This window comes from Lissotriton vulgaris, chromosome 8, assembly GCF_964263255.1.
Source record: "Lissotriton vulgaris chromosome 8, aLisVul1.2, whole genome shotgun sequence".
In the NCBI taxonomy this organism is placed as follows: domain Eukaryota; kingdom Metazoa; phylum Chordata; class Amphibia; order Caudata; family Salamandridae; genus Lissotriton; species Lissotriton vulgaris.
Window position 1 is genome coordinate 1529525742 of NC_141696.1, and position 17455 is coordinate 1529543196.

Genomic DNA, 17455 nt, shown 5'->3' on the forward strand with positions numbered 1-17455 from the left:
ACTGAGCTATTGCGGCCTGCTTATAGCTGTGGTCTTCATACTTTAATTTAAACCATTTAACAAAATAGATGCAGGACCTGGATTTTTAACCTCATATGGTAGAGATATGTTTTAAGGAGTCCTGTATCATTCCGCAATTAACTGGTGCAATGGGCAAATAGCAGTTTTGGGATCCAGGTTAGGTAGTTGTTTTTTTTAACTCTGAATGGACTAGCACTATATTACCCAGATATATTTGGCATGAGTAGGTAAGCAATGTCATCTGACTACTGACATCTGTATTCAAGGGGAGGTGGAAGGTAATGCAGACAAGAGTTTACTTTACAAAAAAGCATGAAATGGGAAATATTCATTGTCAAACCTGAAGGTAAGAGAGGTGGAAGCAAGTTTAGAAGGAGGACATAAAGCAAAGTCTATGTTAAATTGATTGTGTTGTAGATCAGTTGGAAAAAATTTGATGAATAGAGAAAAAGTACTACAGCTGATTCCAAGACCTATTTTGTTAGAAGCAAGGAACCTCTCAACTGTGCCGAAACCCGGGATTGAACCAGGGACCTTTAGATCTTCAGTCTAATGCTCTCCCAACTGAGCTATTTCGGCCTGCTTATAGCTGGGGTCTTCATACTTTAATTTAAACCATTTAACAAAATAGATGCAGGACCTAGATTTTTACCCTCATATGGTAGAGATATGTTGTAAGGAGTCCTGTATAATTCCCCAGTTAACTGGTGCAATGGGTAAATAGCATTTTTGGGATCCAGGTTAGGTAGTTGTTTTTTTAACTCTGAATGGACTAGCACTATATTACCTAGATATATTTGGCATGAGTAGGTAAGCAATGTCATCTGACTACTGACATCTGTGTTCAAGGGGAAGTGGAATGTGATGCAGACAAGAGTTTACTTTACAAAAATGGACGAAATGGGAAACATTCATTGTCAAACCTGAAGGCAAGATAGGTGGAAGAAAGTTTAAAAGGAGGACAGAAAGCAAAGTCTATGTTGAATTGATCATTTTGTAGATCAGTTGATAAAAATGTTGATAGAGAAAAAAGTACTACAGCTGATTCCAAGACCTATTTTGTTAGAAGCAAGGAACCTCTCAACTGTGCCGAAACCCGGGATGGAACCAGGGACCTTTAGATCTTCAGTCTAACGCTCTCCCCACTGAGCTATTGCGGCCTGCTTATAGCTGTGGTCTTCATACTTTAATTTAAACTATTTAACAAAATAGATGCAGGACCTGGATTTTTAACCTCATATGGTAGAGATATGTTTTAAGGAGTCCTGTATCATTCCGCAATTAACTGGTGCAATGGGCAAATAGCATTTTTGGGATCCAGGTTAGGTAGTTGTTTTTTTAACTCTGAATGGACTAGCACTATATTACCCAGATATATTTGGCATGAGTAGGTAAGCAATGTCATCTGACTACTGACATCTGTATTCAAGGGGAGGTGGAAGGTAATGCAGACAAGAGTTTACTTTACAAAAAAGCATGAAATGGGAAATATTCATTGTCAAACCTGAAGGTAAGAGAGGTGGAAGCAAGTTTAGAAGGAGGACATAAAGCAAAGTCTATGTTAAATTGATTGTGTTGTAGATCAGTTGGAAATAATTTGATGAATAGAGAAAAAGTACTACAGCTGATTCCAAGACCTATTTTGTTAGAAGCAAGGAACCTCTCAACTGTGCCGAAACCCGGGATTGAACCAGGGACCTTTAGATCTTCAGTCTAACGCTCTCCCAACTGAGCTATTTCGGCCTGCTTATAGCTGTGGTCTTCATACTTTAATTTAAACCATTTAGAAAAATAGATGCAGGACCTGGATTTTTAACCTCATATGGTAGAGATATGTTTTAAGGAGTCCTGTATCATTCCGCAATTAACTGGTACAATGGGTAAATAGCATTTTTTGGATCCAGGTTAGGTAGTTGTTTTTTTAACTCTGAATGGACTAGCACTATATTACCCAGATATATTTGGCATGAGTAGGTAGGCAATGTCATCTGACTACTGACATCTGTGTTCAAGGGGAAGTGGAAGGTAATGCAGACAAGAGTTTACTTTACAAAAAAGCATGAAATGCGAAATATTCATTGTCAAACCTGAAGGTAAGAGAGGTGGAAGCAAGTTTAGAAGGAGGACATAAAGCAAAGTCTATGTTAAATTGATTGTGTTGTAGATCAGTTCGAAAAAATTTGATGAATAGAGAAAAAGTTCTACAGCTGATTCCAAGACCTATTTTGCTAGAAGCAAGGAACCTCTCAACTGTGCCGAAACCTGGGATTGATCCAGGGACCTTCAGATCTTCAGTCTAACGCTCTCCAAACTGAGCTATTTCGGCCTTCTCATAGCTGTGGTCTTCATACTTTAATTTGAACCATTTAACAAAATAGATGCAGGACCTGGATTTTTAACCTCATATGGTAGAGATATGTTTTAAGGAGTCCTGTACCATTCCCCAGTTAACTGGTGCAATGGGTAAATAGCATTTTTGGGATCCAGGTTAGGTAGTTGTTTTTTTAACTCTGAATGGACTAGCACTATATTACCTAGATATATTTGGCATGAGTAGGTAAGCAATGTCATCTGACTACTGACATCTGTGTTCAAGGGGAAGTGGAATGTGATGCAGACAAGAGTTTACTTTACAAAAAAGGACAAAATGGGAAACATTCATTGTCAAACCTGAAGGCAAGATAGGTGGAAGAAAGTTTAAAAAGAGGACAGAAAGCAAAGTCTATGTTGAATTGATCATTTTGTAGATCAGTTGATAAAAATGTTGATAGAGAAAAAAGTACTACAGCTTATTCCAAGACCTATTTTGTTAGAAGCAAGAAACCTCTCAACTGTGCCGAAACCCGGGATTGAACCAGGGACCTTCAGATCTTCAGTGTAACGCTCTCCCAACTGAGCTATTGCGGCCTGCTTATAGCTGTGGTCTTCATACTTTAATTTAAACCATTTAACAAAATAGATGCAGGACTTGGATTTTTAACCTCATATGGTAGAGATATGTTTTAAGGAGTCCTGTATCATTCCGCAATTAACTGGTGCAATGGGCAAATAGCAGTTTTGGGATCCAGGTTAGGTAGTTGTTTTTTTAACTCTGAATGGACTAGCACTATATTACCCAGATATATTTGGCATGAGTAGGTAAGCAATGTCATCTGACGACTGACATCTGTATTCAAGGGGAGGTGGAAGGTAATGCAGACAAGAGTTTACTTTACAAAAAAGCATGAAATGGGAAATATTCATTGTCAAACCTGAAGGTAAGAGAGGTGGAAGCAAGTTTAGAAGGAGGACATAAAGCAAAGTCTATGTTAAATTGATTGTGTTGTAGATCAGTTGGAAAAAAATTGATGAATAGAGAAAAAGTACAACAGCTGATTCCAAGACCTATTTTGTTAGAAGCAAGGAACCTCTCAACTGTGCCGAAACCCGGGATTGAACCAGGGACCTTTAGATTTTCAGTCTAACGCTCTCCCAACTGAGCTATTTCAGCCTGCTTATAGCTGTGGTCTTCACACTTTAATTTAAACCATTTAACAAAATAGATGCAGGACCTGGATTTTTAACCTCATATGGTAGAGATATGTTTTAAGGAGTCCTGTATCATTCCCCAGTTAACTGGTGCAATGGGTAAATAGCATTTTTGGGATCCAGGTTAGGTAGTTGTTTTTTTAACTCTGAATGGACTAGCACTATATTACCTAGATATATTTGGCATGAGTAGGTAAGCAATGTCATCTGACTACTGACATCTGTGTTCAAGGGGAAGTGGAATGTGATGCAGACAAGAGTTTACTTTACAAAAAAGGACTAAATGGGAAACATTCATTGTCAAACCTGAAGGCAAGATAGGTGGAAGAAAGTTTAAAAGGAGGACAGAAAGCAAAGTCTATGTTGAATTGATCATTTTGTAGATCAGTTGATAAAAATGTTGATAGAGAAAAAAGTACTACAGCTGATTCCAAGACCTATTTTGTTAGAAGCAAGGAACCTCTCAACTGTGCCGAAACCCGGGATGGAACCAGGGACCTTTAGATCTAGAGTCTAACGCTCTCCCAACTGAGCTATAGCGGCCAGCTTATAGCTGTGGTCTTCATACTCTAATTTAAACCATTTAACAAAATAGATGCAGGACCTGGATTTTTAACCTCATATGGTAGAGATATGTTTTAAGGAGTCCTGTATCATTCCGCAATTAACTGGTGCAATGGGCAAATTGCAGTTTTGGGATCCAGGTTAGGTAGTTGTTTTTTTAACTCTGAATGGACTAGCACTATATTACCCAGATATATTTGGCATGAGTAGGTAAGCAATGTCATCTGACTACTGACATCTGTATTCAAGCGGAGGTGGAAGGTAATGCAGACAAGAGTTTACTTTACAAAAAAGCATGAAATGGGAAATATTCATTGTCAAACCTGAAGGTAAGAGAGGTGGAAGCAAGTTTAGAAGGAGGACATAAAGCAAAGTCTATGTTAAATTGATTGTGTTGTAGATCAGTTGGAAAAAATTTGATGAATAGAGAAAAAGTACTACAGCTGATTCCAAGACCTATTTTTTTAGAAGCAAGGAACCTCTCAACTGTGCCGAAACCCGGGATTGAACCAGGGACCTTTAGATCTTCAGTCTAACGCTCTCCCAACTGAGCTATTTCGGCCTGCTTATAGCTGTGGTCTTCATACTTTAATTTAAACCATTTAACAAAATAGATGCAGGACCTGGATTTTTAACCTCATATGGTAGAGATATGTCTTAAGGAGTCCTGTATCATTCCGCAATTAACTGGTACAATGGGTAAATAGCATTTTTTGGATCCAGGATAGGTAGTTGTTTTTTTAACTCTGAATGGACTAGCACTATATTATCCAGATATATTTGGCATGAGTAGGTAAGCAATGTCATCTGACTACTGACATCTGTGTTCAAGGGGAAGTGGAAGGTAATGCAGACAAGAGTTTACTTTACAAAAAAGCATGAAATGGGAAATATTCATTGTCAAACCTGAAGATAAGAGAGGTGGAAGCAAGTTTAGAAGGAGGACATAAAGCAAAGTCTATGTTGAATTGATTGTGTTGTAGATCAGTTGGAAAAAATTTGATGAATAGAGAAAAAGTACTACAGCTGATTCCAAGACCTATTTTGTTAGAAGCAAGGAACGTCTCAACTGTGCCGAAACCCGGGATTGAACCAGGGACCTTTAGATCTTCAGTCTAACGCTCTCCCAACTGAGCTATTTCGGCCTTCTGATAGTTGGGGTCTTCATACTTTAATTTGAACCATTTAACAAAATAGAGGCATGACCTGGATTTTTAACCTCATATGGTAGAGATATGTTTTAAGGAGTCCTGTATCATTCCCCAGTTAACTGGTGCAATGGGTAAATAGCATTTTTGGGATCCAGGTTAGGTAGTTGTTTTTTTAACTCTGAATGGACTAGCACTATATTACCCAGATATATTTGGCATGAGTAGGTAAGCAATGTCATCTGACTACTGACATCTGTGTTCAAGGGGAAGTGGAATGTGATGCAGACAAGAGTTTACTTTACAAAAAAGGACGAAATGGAAAACATTCATAGTCAAACCGGAAGGCAAGATAGGTGGAAGAAAGATTAAAAGGAGGACAGAAAGCAAAGTCTATGTTGAATTGATCATTTTGTAGATCAGTTGATAAAAATGTTAACAGAGAAAAAGTACTACAGCTGATTCCAAGACCTATTTTGTTAGAAGCAAGGAACCTCTCAACTGTGCCGAAACCCGGGATTGAACCAGGTACCTTTAGATCTTCAGTCTAACGCTCTCCCAACTGAGCTATTTCGGCCTTCTGATAGCTGGGGTCTTCATACTTTAATTTGAACCATTTAACAAAATAGATGCAGGGCCTGGAGTTTTTAACCTCATATGGTAGAGATATGTTTTAAGGAGTCCTGTATCATTCCCCAGTTAACTGGTGCAATGGGTAAATAGCATTTTTGGGATCCAGGTTAGGTAGTTGTTTTTTTAACTCTGAATGGACTAGCACTATATTACCCAGATATATTTGGCATGAGTAGGTAAGCAATGTCATCTGACTACTGACATCTGTATTCAAGGGGAGGTGGAAGGTAATGCAGACAAGAGTTTACTTTACAAAAAAGCATGAAATGGGAAATATTCATTGTCAAACCTGAAGGTAAGAGAGGTGGAAGCAAGTTTAGAAGGAGGACATAAAGCAAAGTCTATGTTAAATTGATTGTGTTGTAGATCAGTTGGAAAAAAATTGATGAATAGAGAAAAAGTACAACAGCTGATTCCAAGACCTATTTTGTTAGAAGCAAGGAACCTCTCAACTGTGCCGAAACCCGGGATTGAACCAGGGACCTCTAGATCTTCAGTCTAACGCTCTCCCAACTGAGCTATTTCAGCCTGCTTATAGCTGTGGTCTTCACACTTTAATTTAAACCATTTAACAAAATAGATGCAGGACCTGGATTTTTAACCTCATATGGTAGAGATATGTTTTAAGGAGTCCTGTATCATTCCCCAGTTAACTGGTGCAATGGGTAAATAGCATTTTTGGGATCCAGGTTAGGTAGTTGTTTTTTTAACTCTGAATGGACTAGCACTATATTACCTAGATATATTTGGCATGAGTAGGTAAGCAATGTCATCTGACTACTGACATCTGTGTTCAAGGGGAAGTGGAATGTGATGCAGACAAGAGTTTACTTTACAAAAAAGGACTAAATGGGAAACATTCATTGTCAAACCTGAAGGCAAGATAGGTGGAAGAAAGTTTAAAAGGAGGACAGAAAGCAAAGTCTATGTTGAATTGATCATTTTGTAGATCAGTTGATAAAAATGTTGATAGAGAAAAAAGTACTACAGCTGCTTCCAAGACCTATTTTGTTAGAAGCAAGGAACCTCTCAACTGTGCCGAAACCCGGGATGGAACCAGGGACCTTTAGATCTAGAGTCTAACGCTCTCCCAACTGAGCTATAGCGGCCAGCTTATAGATGTGGTCTTCATACTCTAATTTAAACCATTTAACAAAATAGATGCAGGACCTGGATTTTTAACCTCATATGGTAGAGATATGTTTTAAGGAGTCCTGTGTCATTCCGCAATTAACTGGTGCAATGGGCAAATTGCAGTTTTGGGATCCAGGTTAGGTAGTTGTTTTTTTAACTCTGAATGGACTAGCACTATATTACCCAGATATATTTGGCATGAGTAGGTAAGCAATGTCATCTGACTACTGACATCTGTATTCAAGGGGAGGTGGAAGGTAATGCAGACAAGAGTTTACTTTACAAAAAAGCATGAAATGGGAAATATTCATTGTCAAACCTGAAGGTAAGAGAGATGGAAGCAAGTTTAGAAGGAGGACATAAATCAAAGTCTATGTTAAATTGATTGTGTTGTAGATCAGTTGGAAAAAATTTGATGAATAGAGAAAAAGTACTACAGCTGATTCCAAGACCTATTTTTTTTAGAAGCAAGGAACCTCTCAACTGTGCCGAAACCCGGGATTGAACCAGGGACCTTCAGATCTTCAGTGTAACGCTCTCCCAACTGAGCTATTGCGGCCTGCTTATAGCTGTGGTCTTCATACTTTAATTTAAACCATTTAACAAAATAGATGCAGGACTTGGATTTTTAACCTCATATGGTAGAGATATGTTTTAAGGAGTCCTGTATCATTCCGCAATTAACTGGTGCAATGGGCAAATAGCAGTTTTGGGATCCAGGTTAGGTAGTTGTTTTTTTAACTCTGAATGGACTAGCACTATATTACCCAGATATATTTGGCATGAGTAGGTAAGCAATGTCATCTGACTACTGACATCTGTATTCAAGGGGAGGTGGAAGGTAATGCAGACAAGAGTTTACTTTACAAAAAAGCATGAAATGGGAAATATTCATTGTCAAACCTGAAGGTAAGAGAGGTGGAAGCAAGTTTAGAAGGAGGACATAAAGCAAAGTCTATGTTAAATTGATTGTGTTGTAGATCAGTTGGAAAAAAATTGATGAATAGAGAAAAAGTACAACAGCTGATTCCAAGACCTATTTTGTTAGAAGCAAGGAACCTCTCAACTGTGCCGAAACCCGGGATTGAACCAGGGACCTTTAGATTTTCAGTCTAACGCTCTCCCAACTGAGCTATTTCAGCCTGCTTATAGCTGTGGTCTTCACACTTTAATTTAAACCATTTAACAAAATAGATGCAGGACCTGGATTTTTAACCTCATATGGTAGAGATATGTTTTAAGGAGTCCTGTATCATTCCCCAGTTAACTGGTGCAATGGGTAAATAGCATTTTTGGGATCCAGGTTAGGTAGTTGTTTTTTTAACTCTGAATGGACTAGCACTATATTACCTAGATATATTTGGCATGAGTAGGTAAGCAATGTCATCTGACTACTGACATCTGTGTTCAAGGGGAAGTGGAATGTGATGCAGACAAGAGTTTACTTTACAAAAAAGGACTAAATGGGAAACATTCATTGTCAAACCTGAAGGCAAGATAGGTGGAAGAAAGTTTAAAAGGAGGACAGAAAGCAAAGTCTATGTTGAATTGATCATTTTGTAGATCAGTTGATAAAAATGTTGATAGAGAAAAAAGTACTACAGCTGATTCCAAGACCTATTTTGTTAGAAGCAAGGAACCTCTCAACTGTGCCGAAACCCGGGATGGAACCAGGGACCTTTAGATCTAGAGTCTAACGCTCTCCCAACTGAGCTATAGCGGCCAGCTTATAGCTGTGGTCTTCATACTCTAATTTAAACCATTTAACAAAATAGATGCAGGACCTGGATTTTTAACCTCATATGGTAGAGATATGTTTTAAGGAGTCCTGTATCATTCCGCAATTAACTGGTGCAATGGGCAAATTGCAGTTTTGGGATCCAGGTTAGGTAGTTGTTTTTTTAACTCTGAATGGACTAGCACTATATTACCCAGATATATTTGGCATGAGTAGGTAAGCAATGTCATCTGACTACTGACATCTGTATTCAAGCGGAGGTGGAAGGTAATGCAGACAAGAGTTTACTTTACAAAAAAGCATGAAATGGGAAATATTCATTGTCAAACCTGAAGGTAAGAGAGGTGGAAGCAAGTTTAGAAGGAGGACATAAAGCAAAGTCTATGTTAAATTGATTGTGTTGTAGATCAGTTGGAAAAAATTTGATGAATAGAGAAAAAGTACTACAGCTGATTCCAAGACCTATTTTTTTAGAAGCAAGGAACCTCTCAACTGTGCCGAAACCCGGGATTGAACCAGGGACCTTTAGATCTTCAGTCTAACGCTCTCCCAACTGAGCTATTTCGGCCTTCTGATAGCTGGGGTCTTCATACTTTAATTTGAACCATTTAACAAAATAGATGCAGGGCCTGGAGTTTTTAACCTCATATGGTAGAGATATGTTTTAAGGAGTCCTGTATCATTCCCCAGTTAACTGGTGCAATGGGTAAATAGCATTTTTGGGATCCAGGTTAGGTAGTTGTTTTTTTAACTCTGAATGGACTAGCACTATATTACCCAGATATATTTGGCATGAGTAGGTAAGCAATGTCATCTGACTACTGACATCTGTATTCAAGGGGAGGTGGAAGGTAATGCAGACAAGAGTTTACTTTACAAAAAAGCATGAAATGGGAAATATTCATTGTCAAACCTGAAGGTAAGAGAGGTGGAAGCAAGTTTAGAAGGAGGACATAAAGCAAAGTCTATGTTAAATTGATTGTGTTGTAGATCAGTTGGAAAAAAATTGATGAATAGAGAAAAAGTACAACAGCTGATTCCAAGACCTATTTTGTTAGAAGCAAGGAACCTCTCAACTGTGCCGAAACCCGAGATTGAACCAGGGACCTTTAGATCTTCAGTCTAACGCTCTCCCAGCTGAGCTATTTCAGCCTGCTTATAGCTGTGGTCTTCACACTTTAATTTAAACCATTTAACAAAATAGATGCAGGACCTGGATTTTTAACCTCATATGGTAGAGATATGTTTTAAGGAGTCCTGTATCATTCCCCAGTTAACTGGTGCAATGGGTAAATAGCATTTTTGGGATCCAGGTTAGGTAGTTGTTTTTTAACTCTAAATGGACTAGCACTATATTACCTAGATATATTTGGCATGAGTAGGTAAGCAATGTCATCTGACTACTGACATCTGTGTTCAAGGGGAAGTGGAATGTGATGCAGACAAGAGTTTACTTTACAAAAAAGGACTAAATGGGAAACATTCATTGTCAAACCTGAAGGCAAGATAGGTGGAAGAAAGTTTAAAAGGAGGACAGAAAGCAAAGTCTATGTTGAATTGATCATTTTGTAGATCAGTTGATAAAAATGTTGATAGAGAAAAAAGTACTACAGCTGCTTCCAAGACCTATTTTGTTAGAAGCAAGGAACCTCTCAACTGTGCCGAAACCCGGGATGGAACCAGGGACCTTTAGATCTAGAGTCTAACGCTCTCCCAACTGAGCTATAGCGGCCAGCTTATAGATGTGGTCTTCATACTCTAATTTAAACCATTTAACAAAATAGATGCAGGACCTGGATTTTTAACCTCATATGGTAGAGATATGTTTTAAGGAGTCCTGTATCATTCCGCAATTAACTGGTGCAATGGGCAAATTGCAGTTTTGGGATCCAGGTTAGGTAGTTGTTTTTTTAACTCTGAATGGACTAGCACTATATTACCCAGATATATTTGGCATGAGTAGGTAAGCAATGTCATCTGACTACTGACATCTGTATTCAAGGGGAGGTGGAAGGTAATGCAGACAAGAGTTTACTTTACAAAAAAGCATGAAATGGGAAATATTCATTGTCAAACCTGAAGGTAAGAGAGATGGAAGCAAGTTTAGAAGGAGGACATAAATCAAAGTCTATGTTAAATTGATTGTGTTGTAGATCAGTTGGAAAAAATTTGATGAATAGAGAAAAAGTACTACAGCTGATTCCAAGACCTATTTTTTTTAGAAGCAAGGAACCTCTCAACTGTGCCGAAACCCGGGATTGAACCAGGGACCTTTAGATCTTCAGTCTAACGCTCTCCCAACTGAGCTATTTCGGCCTGCTTATAGCTGTGGTCTTCATACTTTAATTTAAACCATTTAACAAAATAGATGCAGGACCTTGATTTTTAACCTCATATGGTAGAGATATGTCTTAAGGAGTCCTGTATCATTCCGCAATTAACTGGTACAATGGGTAAATAGCATTTTTTGGATCCAGGATAGGTAGTGTTTTTTTAACTCTGAATGGACTAGCACTATATTATCCAGATATATTTGGCATGAGTAGGTAAGCAATGTCATCTGACTACTGACATCTGTGTTCAAGGGGAAGTGGAAGGTAATGCAGACAAGAGTTTACTTTACAAAAAAGCATGAAATGGGAAATATTCATTGTCAAACCTGAAGGTAAGAGAGGTGGAAGCAAGTTTAGAAGGAGGACATAAAGCAAAGTCTATGTTAAATTGATTGTGTTGTAGATCAGTTGGAAAAAATTTGATGAATAGAGAAAAAGTACTACAGCTGATTCCAAGACCTATTTTGTTAGAAGCAAGGAACCTCTCAACTGTGCCGAAACCCGGGATTGAACCAGGGACCTTTAGATCTTCAGTCTAACGCTCTCCCAACTGAGCTATTTCGGCCTGCTTATAGCTGTGGTCTTCATACTTTAATTTGAACCATTTAACAAAATAGATGCAGGACCTGGATTTTTAACCTCATATGGTAGAGATATGTCTTAAGGAGTCCTGTATCATTCCGCAATTAACTGGTACAATGGGTAAATAGCATTTTTTGGATCCAGGATAGGTAGTTGTTTTTTTAACTCTGAATGGACTAGCACTATATTACCCAGATATATTTGGCATGAGTAGGTAAGCAATGTCATCTGACTACTGACATCTGTGTTCAAGGGGAAGTGGAAGGTAATGCAGACAAGAGTTTACTTTACAAAAAAGCAGAAAATGGGAAATATTCATTGTCAAACCTGAAGATAAGAGAGGTGGAAGCAAGTTTAGAAGGAGGACATAAAGCAAAGTCTATGTTAAATTGATTGTGTTGTAGATCAGTTGGAAAAAATTTGATGAATAGAGAAAAAGTACTACAGCTGATTCCAAGACCTATTTTTTTAGAAGCAAGGAACCTCTCAACTGTGCCGAAACCCGGGATTGAACCAGGGACCTTTAGATCTTCAGTCTAACACTCTCCCAACTGAGCTATTTCGGCCTGCTTATAGCTGTGGTCTTCATACTTTAATTTAAACCATTTAACAAAATAGATGCAGGACCTGGATTTTTAACCTCATATGGTAGAGATATGTCTTAAGGAGTCCTGTATCATTCCGCAATTAACTGGTACAATGGGTAAATAGCATTTTTTGGATCCAGGATAGGTAGTTGTTTTTTTAACTCTGAATGGACTAGCACTATATTATCCAGATATATTTGGCATGAGTAGGTAAGCAATGTCATCTGACTACTGACATCTGTATTCAAGGGGAGGTGGAAGGTAATGCAGACAAGAGTTTACTTTACAAAAAAGCATGAAATGGGAAATATTCATTGTCAAACCTGAAGGTAAGAGAGATGGAAGCAAGTTTAGAAGGAGGACATAAAGCAAAGTCTATGTTAAATTGATTGTGTTGTAGATCAGTTGGAAAAAATTTGATGAATAGAGAAAAAGTACTACAGCTGATTCCAAGACCTATTTTTTTAGAAGCAAGGAACCTCTCAACTGTGCCGAAACCCGGGATTGAACCAGGGACCTTTAGATCTTCAGTCTAACGCTCTCCCAACTGAGCTATTTCGGCCTGCTTATAGCTGTCGTCTTCATACTTTAATTTAAACCATTTAACAAAATAGATGCAGGACCTGGATTTTTAACCTCATATGGTAGAGATATGTCTTAAGGAGTCCTGTATCATTCCGCAATTAACTGGTACAATGGGTAAATAGCATTTTTTGGATCCAGGATAGGTAGTTGTTTTTTTAACTCTGAATGGACTAGCACTATATTATCCAGATATATTTGGCATGAGTAGGTAAGCAATGTCATCTGACTACTGACATCTGTGTTCAAGGGGAAGTGGAAGGTAATGCAGACAAGAGTTTACTTTACAAAAAAGCATGAAATGGGAAATATTCATTGTCAAACCTGAAGGTAAGAGAGGTGGAAGCAAGTTTAGAAGGAGGACATAAAGCAAAGTCTATGTTAAATTGATTGTGTTGTAGATCAGTTGGAAAAAATTTGATGAATAGAGAAAAAGTACTACAGCTGATTCCAAGACCTATTTTGTTAGAAGCAAGGAACCTCTCAACTGTGCCGAAACCCGGGATTGAACCAGGGACCTTTAGATCTTCAGTCTAACGCTCTCCCAACTGAGCTATTTCGGCCTGCTTATAGCTGTGGTCTTCATACTTTAATTTGAACCATTTAACAAAATAGATGCAGGACCTGGATTTTTAACCTCATATGGTAGAGATATGTCTTAAGGAGTCCTGTATCATTCCGCAATTAACTGGTACAATGGGTAAATAGCATTTTTTGGATCCAGGATAGGTAGTTGTTTTTTTAACTCTGAATGGACTAGCACTATATTACCCAGATATATTTGGCATGAGTAGGTAAGCAATGTCATCTGACTACTGACATCTGTGTTCAAGGGGAAGTGGAAGGTAATGCAGACAAGAGTTTACTTTACAAAAAAGCAGAAAATGGGAAATATTCATTGTCAAACCTGAAGATAAGAGAGGTGGAAGCAAGTTTAGAAGGAGGACATAAAGCAAAGTCTATGTTAAATTGATTGTGTTGTAGATCAGTTGGAAAAAATTTGATGAATAGAGAAAAAGTACTACAGCTGATTCCAAGACCTATTTTTTTAGAAGCAAGGAACCTCTCAACTGTGCCGAAACCCGGGATTGAACCAGGGACCTTTAGATCTTCAGTCTAACGCTCTCCCAACTGAGCTATTTCGGCCTGCTTATAGCTGTGGTCTTCATACTTTAATTTAAACCATTTAACAAAATAGATGCAGGACCTGGATTTTTAACCTCATATGGTAGAGATATGTCTTAAGGAGTCCTGTATCATTCCGCAATTAACTGGTACAATGGGTAAATAGCATTTTTTGGATCCAGGATAGGTAGTTGTTTTTTTAACTCTGAATGGACTAGCACTATATTATCCAGATATATTTGGCATGAGTAGGTAAGCAATGTCATCTGACTACTGACATCTGTGTTCAAGGGGAAGTGGAATGTGATGCAGACAAGAGTTTACTTTACAAAAAAGGACGAAATGGAAAACATTCATAGTCAAACCGGAAGGCAAGATAGGTGGAAGAAAGATTAAAAGGAGGACAGAAAGCAAAGTCTATGTTGAATTGATCATTTTGTAGATCAGTTGATAAAAATGTTAACAGAGAAAAAGTACTACAGCTGATTCCAAGACCTATTTTGTTAGAAGCAAGGAACTGGTGCAATGGGTAAATAGCATTTTTGGGATCCAGGTTAGGTAGTTGTTTTTTTAACTCTGAATGGACTAGCACTATATTACCTAGATATATTTGGCATGAGTAGGTAAGCAATGTCATCTGACTACTGACATCTGTGTTCAAGGGGAAGTGGAATGTGATGCAGACAAGAGTTTACTTTACAAAAAAGGACTAAATGGGAAACATTCATTGTCAAACCTGAAGGCAAGATAGGTGGAAGAAAGTTTAAAAGGAGGACAGAAAGCAAAGTCTATGTTGAATTGATCATTTTGTAGATCAGTTGATAAAAATGTTGATAGAGAAAAAAGTACTACAGCTGATTCCAAGACCTATTTTGTTAGAAGCAAGGAACCTCTCAACTGTGCCGAAACCCGGGATGGAAACAGGGACCTTTAGATCTAGAGTCTAACGCTCTCCCAACTGAGCTATAGCGGCCAGCTTATAGCTGTGGTCTTCATACTCTAATTTAAACCATTTAACAAAATAGATGCAGGACCTGGATTTTCTAACCTCAAATGGTAGACATATGTTTTAAGGAGTCCTGTATCATTCCGCAATTAACTGGTGCAATGGGCAAATTGCAGTTTTGGGATCCAGGTTAGGTAGTTGTTTTTTTAACTCTGAATGGACTAGCACTATATTACCCAGATATATTTGGCATGAGTAGGTAAGCAATGTCATCTGACTACTGACATCTGTATTCAAGCGGAGGTGGAAGGTAATGCAGACAAGAGTTTACTTTATAAAAAAGCATGAAATGGGAAATATTCATTGTCAAACCTGAAGGTAAGAGAGGTGGAAGCAAGTTTAGAAGGAGGACATAAAGCAAAGTCTATGTTAAATTGATTGTGTTGTAGATCAGTTGGAAAAAATTTGATGAATAGAGAAAAAGTACTACAGCTGATTCCAAGACCTATTTTTTTAGAAGCAAGGAACCTCTCAACTGTGCCGAAACCCGGGATTGAACCAGGGACCTTTAGATCTTCAGTCTAACGCTCTCCCAACGGAGCTATTTCGGCCTGCTTATAGCTGTGGTCTTCATACTTTATTTTAAACCATTTAACAAAATAGATGCAGGACCTGGATTTTTAACCTCATATGGTAGAGATATGTCTTAAGGAGTCCTGTATCATTCCGCAATTAACTGGTACAATGGGTAAATAGCATTTTTTGGATCCAGGATAGGTAGTTGTTTTTTTAACTCTGAATGGACTAGCACTATATTATCCAGATATATTTGGCATGAGTAGGTAAGCAATGTCATCTGACTACTGACATCTGTGTTCAAGGGGAAGTGGAAGGTAATGCAGACAAGAGTTTACTTTACAAAAAAGCATGAAATGGGAAATATTCATTGTCAAACCTGAAGATAAGAGAGGTGGAAGCAAGTTTAGAAGGAGGACATAAAGCAAAGTCTATGTTGAATTGATTGTGTTGTAGATCAGTTGGAAAAAATTTGATGAATAGAGAAAAAGTACTACAGCTGATTCCAAGACCTATTTTGTTAGAAGCAAGGAACGTCTCAACTGTGCCGAAACCCGGGATTGAACCAGGGACCTTTAGATCTTCAGTCTAACGCTCTCCCAACTGAGCTATTTCGGCCTTCTGATAGTTGGGGTCTTCATACTTTAATTTGAACCATTTAACAAAATAGATGCAGGACCTGGATTTTTAACCTCATATGGTAGAGATATGTTTTAAGGAGTCCTGTATCATTCCCCAGTTAACTGGTGCAATGGGTAAATAGCATTTTTGGGATCCAGGTTAGGTAGTTGTTTTTTTAACTCTGAATGGACTAGCACTATATTACCCAGATATATTTGGCATGAGTAGGTAAGCAATGTCATCTGACTACTGACATCTGTGTTCAAGGGGAAGTGGAATGTGATGCAGACAAGAGTTTACTTTACAAAAAAGGACGAAATGGAAAACATTCATAGTCAAACCGGAAGGCAAGATAGGTGGAAGAAAGATTAAAAGGAGGACAGAAAGCAAAGTCTATGTTGAATTGATCATTTTGTAGATCAGTTGATAAAAATGTTAACAGAGAAAAAGTACTACAGCTGATTCCAAGACCTATTTTGCTAGAAGCAAGGAACCTCTCAACTGTGCCGAAACCCAGGATTGAACCAGGGACCTTTAGATCTTCAGTCTAACGCTCTCCCAACTGAGCTATTTCGGCCTTCTGATAGCTGGGGTCTTCATACTTTAATTTGAACCATTTAACAAAATAGATGCAGGGCCTGGAGTTTTTAACCTCATATGGTAGAGATATGTTTTAAGGAGTCCTGTATCATTCCCCAGTTAACTGGTGCAATGGGTAAATAGCATTTTTGGGATCCAGGTTAGGTAGTTGTTTTTTTAACTCTGAATGGACTAGCACTATATTACCCAGATATATTTGGCATGAGTAGGTAAGCAATGTCATCTGACTACTGACATCTGTGTTCAAGGGGAAGTGGAATGTGATGCAGACAAGAGTTTACTTTACAAAAAAGGACGAAATGGAAAACATTCATAGTCAAACCTGAAGGCAAGATAGGTGGAAGAAAGTTTAAAAGGAGGAAAGAAAGCAAAGTCTATGTTGAATTGATCATTTTGTAGATCAGTTGATAAAAATGTTGATAGAGAAAAAAGTACTACAGCTGATTCCAAGACCTATTTTGTTAGAAGCAAGGAACCTCTCAACTGTGCCGAAACCCGGGATTGAACCAGGGACCTTTAGATCTTCAGTCTAACGCTCTCCCAACTGAGCTATTTCGGCCTGCTTATAGCTGTGGTCTTCATACTTTAATTTAAACCATTTAACAAAACAGATGCAGGACCTGGATTTTTAGCCTCATATGGTGAGATATGTTTTAAGGAGTCCTGTATCATTCCGCAATTAACTGGTGCAATGGGTAAATAGCATTTTTGGGATCCAGGTTAGGTAGTTGTTTTTT

At 38.2% G+C, this 17455-nt stretch overlaps 12 non-coding genes across 12 annotated transcripts; all 12 read right to left on the reverse strand.

Moving 5' to 3' along the window:
- Positions 1–527: 527 nt before the first annotated feature.
- On the reverse strand, positions 528–600 carry TRNAF-GAA (transfer RNA phenylalanine (anticodon GAA)). The gene has a single exon. It is a non-coding gene; the product is annotated as a tRNA-Phe (tRNA).
- A 1091-nt stretch (positions 601–1691) lies between these two features.
- Positions 1692–1764, reverse strand: TRNAF-GAA (transfer RNA phenylalanine (anticodon GAA)). The gene has a single exon. It is a non-coding gene; the product is annotated as a tRNA-Phe (tRNA).
- A 2838-nt stretch (positions 1765–4602) lies between these two features.
- TRNAF-GAA (transfer RNA phenylalanine (anticodon GAA)) lies at positions 4603–4675 on the reverse strand. The gene has a single exon. It is a non-coding gene; the product is annotated as a tRNA-Phe (tRNA).
- Positions 4676–5185: 510 nt separating this feature from the next.
- Positions 5186–5258, reverse strand: TRNAF-GAA (transfer RNA phenylalanine (anticodon GAA)). The gene has a single exon. It is a non-coding gene; the product is annotated as a tRNA-Phe (tRNA).
- A 4003-nt stretch (positions 5259–9261) lies between these two features.
- Positions 9262–9334, reverse strand: TRNAF-GAA (transfer RNA phenylalanine (anticodon GAA)). The gene has a single exon. It is a non-coding gene; the product is annotated as a tRNA-Phe (tRNA).
- Positions 9335–11009: 1675 nt separating this feature from the next.
- On the reverse strand, positions 11010–11082 carry TRNAF-GAA (transfer RNA phenylalanine (anticodon GAA)). The gene has a single exon. It is a non-coding gene; the product is annotated as a tRNA-Phe (tRNA).
- A 509-nt stretch (positions 11083–11591) lies between these two features.
- Positions 11592–11664, reverse strand: TRNAF-GAA (transfer RNA phenylalanine (anticodon GAA)). Its single transcript has one exon. It is a non-coding gene; the product is annotated as a tRNA-Phe (tRNA).
- A 1093-nt stretch (positions 11665–12757) lies between these two features.
- TRNAF-GAA (transfer RNA phenylalanine (anticodon GAA)) lies at positions 12758–12830 on the reverse strand. Its single transcript has one exon. It is a non-coding gene; the product is annotated as a tRNA-Phe (tRNA).
- Positions 12831–13340: 510 nt separating this feature from the next.
- TRNAF-GAA (transfer RNA phenylalanine (anticodon GAA)) lies at positions 13341–13413 on the reverse strand. The gene has a single exon. It is a non-coding gene; the product is annotated as a tRNA-Phe (tRNA).
- A 510-nt stretch (positions 13414–13923) lies between these two features.
- TRNAF-GAA (transfer RNA phenylalanine (anticodon GAA)) lies at positions 13924–13996 on the reverse strand. Its single transcript has one exon. It is a non-coding gene; the product is annotated as a tRNA-Phe (tRNA).
- Positions 13997–16042: 2046 nt separating this feature from the next.
- Positions 16043–16115, reverse strand: TRNAF-GAA (transfer RNA phenylalanine (anticodon GAA)). Its single transcript has one exon. It is a non-coding gene; the product is annotated as a tRNA-Phe (tRNA).
- Positions 16116–17204: 1089 nt separating this feature from the next.
- On the reverse strand, positions 17205–17277 carry TRNAF-GAA (transfer RNA phenylalanine (anticodon GAA)). The gene has a single exon. It is a non-coding gene; the product is annotated as a tRNA-Phe (tRNA).
- Positions 17278–17455: the final 178 nt, after the last annotated feature.